Source organism: Triticum aestivum, chromosome 1B, assembly GCF_018294505.1.
Source record: "Triticum aestivum cultivar Chinese Spring chromosome 1B, IWGSC CS RefSeq v2.1, whole genome shotgun sequence".
Classification (NCBI taxonomy): Eukaryota; Viridiplantae; Streptophyta; class Magnoliopsida; order Poales; family Poaceae; genus Triticum; species Triticum aestivum.
In genome coordinates this window covers 56102133-56109811 of record NC_057795.1, presented here as the reverse complement: position 1 = coordinate 56109811, position 7679 = coordinate 56102133, and the positions used below count along the sequence as shown (strand labels likewise).

General features: G+C 49.9%; 1 pseudogene; it reads right to left on the bottom strand.

The window, feature by feature from the left end:
- Positions 1-600: 600 nt before the first annotated feature.
- LOC123077007 (alcohol dehydrogenase-like 3) overlaps positions 601-7679 on the bottom strand; it is a 36647-nt pseudogene continuing 29568 nt past the window's right edge.

Sequence of the window (7679 nt, the reverse complement as noted above, 5' to 3'; positions counted from 1 at the left end):
ATCAAAAGCTAGGGATAATCAGGCTTTTCAAAGGCATTTTCCTCTGGGAGCTAATACTGTGATGGGAGCCAGCTTTCACGGGAACGAGATGGACTGCACTTGGGAGTAATGCTACATCAACGGGGGGATTTAATACGGGGTTCACGGACTAGATGAGGTGGACCAGTAGAATTGCAAATTAGGAGGGGAAGGCCCCGCACCCCCTGAAAATCAGGGGGGGGGGGGGGGGGGGCAGAGAGATTTGTTAGAAGCAAGCCCCGTGAAACGCCCGTGATTGTTCGTGACTCTAGCATTATTGCTGCACTTGGAGGCCTGTCCGGTCGGCCCGCTACACGCTATTTTGACATTCCGTTCCTAAAAGCGTGGATTATGACATTTCCTATCCCGATCACAAACCTTGAGCCATATACATAGCAGAATTTACTTTTGGGTTCAAAAAATATACATAGCAGAACATGTACTCACATTTACAAAGATGATCTAAACACAAAATAATAGAAAGATGATTTTTCATGATTACCCAAAGTGATACAACCCAAACAAAAGCCAATAAACAAATAGCACAAAACCAGGAGATGGATCGATTGAGACTTAAGAGTTTCATTGATGTAGCACACACCTTAGGGACTTGCCTTCCTCCAGCGGCTGAAAAGCCTCATTGATCTTCGAGAATGACATCTCGTGGGTTTTGAAACCATCAAAATTACCTCCTGCCAAAAATGGTCATTGCCATTTATTTAAAGTAAACTATCTTTATTCATCATAAGTTTTACATTTTACTACAACTTCTATAACTTAATGTAAACTGCAAAAACGTCTTATATTAAGTTACAGAGAGATTACTATTTTATTGGCATGTATTTTAGTGTCGGCAAACTATTAAAAATTATGATAACCCCTTGCATGCACTGGTCGGCGAGATGCTTAGCTGGGATTGCCCTTTAAGTCGCCAAAGGTGCAGCCCTGTGATCCGACGGCCGTTGACCAGCTCCATGGGATGGAGCGGCATCATCCTAGGCATCGGATGGATCCCCAATTCCAGAGTCAATCCTCGGATTCATACGATTTTTGAGACTGATTTTGTGTTTCTCCTCAGAGCAAGTACAATAGAGCTTAGTCAGCGGGCTATAAGGAATAAACTAGTATATTTCTGCTTAGTTGGAAGAAAGAGAAGAGGAGAGAGAAGGTAAGCGGGCTAGCACGTGCTCCTAGGCACTTTGTGAGAATGAAAGGTGGGCCACATAATAAAAAAGTAGTACACTTTTTTGATCTACTATTATACATGTTAGCTATAAGCTGGGTTGTAGATGACATGGCACTGGCTTATAGCCAGCAGCTGGCTATACTATTAACCATGCTCTCAGAAAAAAGGAGCCTACTTGTGTCCCTGAATTGGATACCTAAATCAAAATTCTCCTAAAAATATTAATAAATAAAATTGCTCTTCAGAAAATATTATTTTGACAGTTGCTCTTCATCAGACAATTTAATGACAAAAGTTGATTGCGACGGAAGTGTGATATGCATACGTCGTGTGTGGAAACGAAGGCCTCTCGAAGCACATCAACGTTGTTGCCGCTGCACTAGAAGGCTCCCTGATGACCTCGTGGACGGGCTTGCTGCACGCCTTCGAGTTGATGAAATCAGTGATGCCCATCTCTTTGCCTGCAACGTACACATAACACATCAGAGATTAATATTGCCCACGGAGAAGAAAGTAACGTTCATGGCTGAATCTTAGTAGAAGTATTTTCATTTACAGATTCACTTTGCTACTTTGCCTTTGTCCGTGACTCACTGGACACGCATAAAGTACAACTTTTTTTCCTCAAAATGGACAGAAAATGAAAGATAGCCTCCAAATTGCATTGCAGACAAGGTGTTTATTAGAAAGGGACGTTCACAGTTGCAAGATGGAAAATAACATTGAACAAGAACAACGTGGTTGAACTTGCACCTTTGGCGAACTTTTCAGGGTTGATATCGACGCCGACGATCCGAACCACCCCTCTTATTCTTGCACCTTCAGCGGCCTAAGGTAACGAAAAAATTACTGAAAAATTCAGTCAATTTTTGTAAAAAAGCTCATCACTAGCTCATTGTAACTTTTATTACTAATTGTGTTTTACTTTGAAGAAAATAACAATAGCTCTTTAATTGACTTACCATGGGACCAACCCCACCAAGTCCAAATGTTCAGACGGTGGATCCTTGGGAAACGTTAATTTGCAGTGTTCCATGCGGCTCCCACTCCTAAAAATTGAAAACAAAATTACATGACATCACAAATTTGTTATGCTAATGACCATGGTTGAACCCGTAAAAAAAGTTAACGTAAATGCATTATGGAGCAAAATATCTTAGGCAGTAATTCTGTGTACATCCTTGTTGATGATTTACACTGTTCTTATGAAATTCCTGTGTCTAGATTCACCCATAAAAAAAAATCTTGTGTCCAGGACATCTTCTCCAATAGCGTCGATACTAGAACTTTTTGCACTCAAATGTGTCTTTCATTCTAGAGAAGTCCTCACAGGGTTATGAAGCATAACACCCACTTTTGAAATTAATGTACGACAATAACTTTATGTCGCAGCTAATAAGATTTTCTATGAACTTTTTTTTTTTGCTATTGGTGTGCAGAGTGAGTGACAGCGAGCGAAGTCATCATCTTCATTTTCAGTCTGGCAAATCGCCATGCTGCCATCCAAATTAACAAACCAATGGCACTGCCATCCAAATTAACAAACCAATGGCACACCTAGTTAATAAGCTAGCTCAAACCCATATGCTTTCAAAGAAAAGCTACTCTCCGTTCACTACTATAAGATGTTCTAACTTTTCTGCTTCAGATCTATTTAGACACATTTTAGTGTGTTTATTCACTCATTTTATTTCGTATGTAGTCCATATTAAAATATCTAAAACATCTTATATCTATGAACGGAGAGAAAGTTCGGGAGAAAGTTCGGTGGGCGAAATGACGCTCCCCATGCCCACGCTCCTACGGTGCGCTGCTCCGGCGCCCACAGCCACCGACACCGACACCGCCACCGTTGCCGCTACCCAGCTCCCTACCCGGCCGAGCCACTCATCCGCCTCGCCCCGCTTCCCCCCGGGCTTCCCCACCCCAAGTTTTGCTAGCCAGTCCCTCATGACTGTTTTAGGGCCGATCCAGGCTCCCTCCCGGAAGATCCGCCCGCTATTACTGCTGCCTCGGCGTCAGGTCAAGCCCCCCAAGGTCCGCTTTTGCTCTGGGTGAAGGCATGCTCTGTCCACCTCCTCTGCAGCGCATTCATGGCATCCCAAAGCCATGCCTCAAGAAGGCGTCGTCCCCCAACAACTCGTTAAAGCACCATACTGGAGGCGTGCTCTCTCCCCCAACAACCAATATTCAAGCCATCGATCTCTGTCTTCATTTTCCCCATCTACCGGCAGATCCTTTGTTAAGCATCGCCACAGAGTTTGCCACAGATGCCTGGAGAAGGGCCACAACAAGATCGGTTGTCGGGATCCTTATAAATGCCTGATTTGCCAAAGAAGCTGGCACCGGGCGAGCCAGTGCTCCAGTTCCCCTCCAACCCCACAGCCCTGTACAAGGACCACTCCACCTTCAATGGTCAACCCTCCTGATCCGCCTCTGTCCCAAGACCCTACCGCTTCAGGCCTGCACCTCGTCGCCCCTTCGCTGTCGGGGTCGGGTATGCCGCACGTGGGTGACCCCTCGCTGCGCTCGGCTGAAGGCGATGTGGTCGTCGTCTCCACGCCGGCGATGGATGCCTAGGTGGCCAGCCTCGCCAACCTCGCGGCAGTGGTGTGGCTTGGTGGCAACCGCCCTGCTATCACCGCCTCCGTCATGAGAGACGTCGTGGCCTTGGCCGCGGGCGTCTACCATTCTCTGTTGAAAGTGGTGCCTTTCTACCTAGAAGACTTCCTCGTCAAGTTCGACTACCAGCACCACCGCAACTTGGCGACGGCTGCCCCAGGCTGGTTCACTAACTTCAGCTCCGATTTTGGCAACCTCGACATCCACATCGCCAAGTGGAGGCTCAATGCGCACACCGACGTCGTTCAAGCAGACTACCACATCCAGCTCTGCCTCGAAAATGTCCCGTTCAATGCATGGAATGATGTTGTCGCGGCGCAGGTGCTCGGGTCGAACACCTTTCTGCACTACTTCGACATCGCCTCCGTGCAGTGCGAAGACGCGGCCACGCTCAATCTGTGGGCTTGGTCGGTGGACCCCAGCAAAATTCCCAAGGTGCAGAACAAACCTTCACCTGCAACCAGCCGCCGGCGGGCAGCACCCCGGTCCCCGCTGTCAGTCGCCAAGGGCTGCGTCGGCGTGTCCTGGTCCACCTGGACCTGATGGAAGATTACCTCCAAGACTCGGATGGCCGCATCCCTTGACGCCCTCGCTCGCACCCCCACTTCAGCTGGCGCTACGGTGTCGTGGACGGCGAGGCCCGTGCTCGTGACCGCCAGGTGGCGGGTGAGCGACGCCGGGACCATGATGATCGCGATCAACACGACGACGGCCGCGACAGAGATGGCGACCACGATGGGCGTGGCAGGCGTGAAGACCGCAATGCTTCCTCTTGGCATGGCCTCTTTCGGAGCCGCTCCAGGGCTCTTCGCCGTGATGATGAGCGGTCAAGCGGCTCACGTGATGATCAGCACCGAGACGACCACGACTCCTGCGACCTCTATAGTGATGGTCGTCGGCGGGACCTGCCGGATGCCCGGAAGATCGACTGCGCCAAGGTTCAACGCCTCCTTGACGGAGCAATGATCCTAGCTTCTGGTAGAAGGGCTCGTCACCGCGTGACATGTCTAGAGCGGCGTTCCCGCTCTTGCAAAGCCGTCTGCGTCTGCCGCACTGAAGACACCAGGGGCAGATCACCACCACCGCCCCACGCACGACCTCCCTGTTGGGGAACGTTGCAGAAAATAAAAAAAATTCTATGCTTTCACCAAGATCAATCTATGAGTTCATCTAGCAACGAGAGAGAGGAGGGAATCTACATACCCTTGTAGATCGCGAGCGGAAGCGTTCAAGAGAACGGGGTTGAGGGAGTCGTACTCGTCGTGATCCAAATCACCGATGATCCTAGTGCTGAACGGACAGCACCTCCGCATTCAACACACGTACGGTTGAGGAAGATGTCTCCTTCTTGATCCAGCAAGGGGGAAGGAGAGGTTGAAGAAGATCTAGCAGCACGACGATGTGGTGGTGGATGCAGAAGCGATCTCGGCGGGGCTTCGCCAAGCTTCTACGAGAGGGAGAGGTGTAGCAGGGGAAGAGGGAGGCGCCAAGAGCATGGGTGCGGCTGCCCTCCCTCCCCCCTCTTTATATAGGCCCCCTAGGGGGGGCGCCGGCCCTACGAGATGCAATCTCCAAGGGGGGGTGGCGGCCAAGGGGGGTGGCTTGCCCCCCAAGCCAAGTGGGTGCGCCCCCCACCCCTAGGGTTTCCAACCCTAGGCGCAGGGGGGCCCAAGGGGGGGGCGCACCAGCCCACCAGGGGCTGGTTCCCCTCCCACTTCAGCCCATGGGTCCCTCCGGGATAGGTGTCCCCACCCGGTGGACCCCCGGGACCCTTCCGGTGGTCCCGGTACAATACCGGTGACCCCCGAAACTTTCCCGATAGCCGATACTTGACTTCCTATATATAATTCTTTACCTCCGGACCATTCTGGAACTCCTCGTGACGTCCGGGATCTCATCCAGGACTCCAAACAACTTTCGGGTTACTGCATACTAATATCTCTACAACCCTAGTGTCACCGAACCTTAAGTGTGTAGACCCTACGGGTTCGGGAGACATGCAGACATGACCGAGACGCCTCTCCGGTCAATAACCAACCGCGGGATCTGGATACCCATGTTGGCTCCCACATGCTCCTCGATGATCTCATCGGATGAACCACGATGTCGAGGATTCAATCAATCCCGTATACAATTCCCTTTGTCAATCGGTACGTTACTTGCCTGAGATTCGATCGTCGGTATCCCAATACCTCGTTTAATCTCGTTACCAGCAAGTCACTTTACTCGTACCGTAATGCATGATCCCGTGACCAGACACTTGGTCACATTGAGCTCATTATGATGATGCATTACCGAGTGGGCCCAGAGATACCTCTCCGTCATACGGAGTGAAAAATCCCAGTCTCGATTCGTGCCAACCCAACAGACACTTTCGGAGATACCCGTAATGCACCTTTATAGTCACCCAGTTACGTTGTGACGTTTGGCACACCCAAAGTACTCCTACGGTATCCGGGAGTTGCACAATCTCATGGCCTAAGGAAATGATACTTGACATTTGGAAAAGCTCTAGCTAAACGAACTACACGATCTTTGAGCTATGCTTAGGATTGGGTCTTGTCCATCACATCATTCTCCTAATGATGTGATCCTGTTATCAATGACATCCAATGCCCATAGTCAGGAAACCATGACTATCTGTTGATCAATAAGCTAGTCAACTAGAGGCTTACTAGGGACATGTTGTGGTCTATGTATTCACACGTGTATTACGATTTCCGGATAACACAATTATAGCATGAATAACAGACAATTATCATGAACAAAGAAATATAATAATAACCATTTTATTATTGCCTCTAGGGCATATTTCCAACACTCCCGTGATGTGATCGAGCTGCGACCTTCCTCGAAGCTCACTGTCTGGCTGTGATGCACAACCCTGTGCTTGGGCTCGCCTGTGATACCTGAAGCGCCACCAGACTAGTCCTCCCCTGCTCGTTTGAGGCAACGATCGGGTTCGGTGCCCCCAAGTCCAGCCACACCTGTCCATGTACCTGTTGCTGCTGTAGATGATGAAGACCGAGTAGTGGTGAGCCCCCTGGTTGTGGCTCCGACCCAAAGTGGCTCTATAGGCACTCCCTTGTTTGTGCCTTGTCCAAGTGGCATCCTCCCGACGCCCAACTCCACCCCGCCAAGGCTGCCGACTATCCTAAGGAAGACCCTGGCTAGTGCCACAGGACTGAACCCGATCCGAAGCAACCCAAGGCTACAAGTGAAGAACAGAGACATGCCGATTGCTTTGATGGTGGAAAGGATCCTCTGCCAGTGCATGGGTATGGTCGATGAGGGGGAGATGGTAACAGAGGCTGCCATTGCCAAATATGTGGCCCTCTTTCATGGTCAGCTTCCTGACTTGGCTGTTGGTGCGCTTTGAGCGCCCTTCAGGCTTGATTGTGACCTCGCCACTGCGGTGGAAGATGCTTTGCTGGATGACGGAGGAGGAGCTGGGCTGGAACTTCAAGGGCAAGGCAGAGAGGACACGACGACAGCCTGATGTTGCCGCTATGTTTAGCTTCTGATGTACCCCAGTTTCTATGATTAGTTCGCCACTTGTCGATGCTCTAGATAGGCCTGTTTGTAGCTTCGTTCTTCAGCTACTCCCTTCTGTAGCCCTGGGAAGGCTCTTGTTTCCGCCCTATGTTACCTCTGATGTATCCTGGTCTTCCAATGAATGAAAGCCTTTCCATGCTAAATTGGAATGTTTTTGGTCTTAAGTGTCTGAATCAGCGTACTACCGTTCATGAGACATTCGTCGTACTTCTTGCAACCTTGTTTGCCTCCAGGAAACAAAATTGGCAGCGGTTGATCCTTTCTTGGCTGCTTTTTTGGGTGGCCAACGACTGAAAAG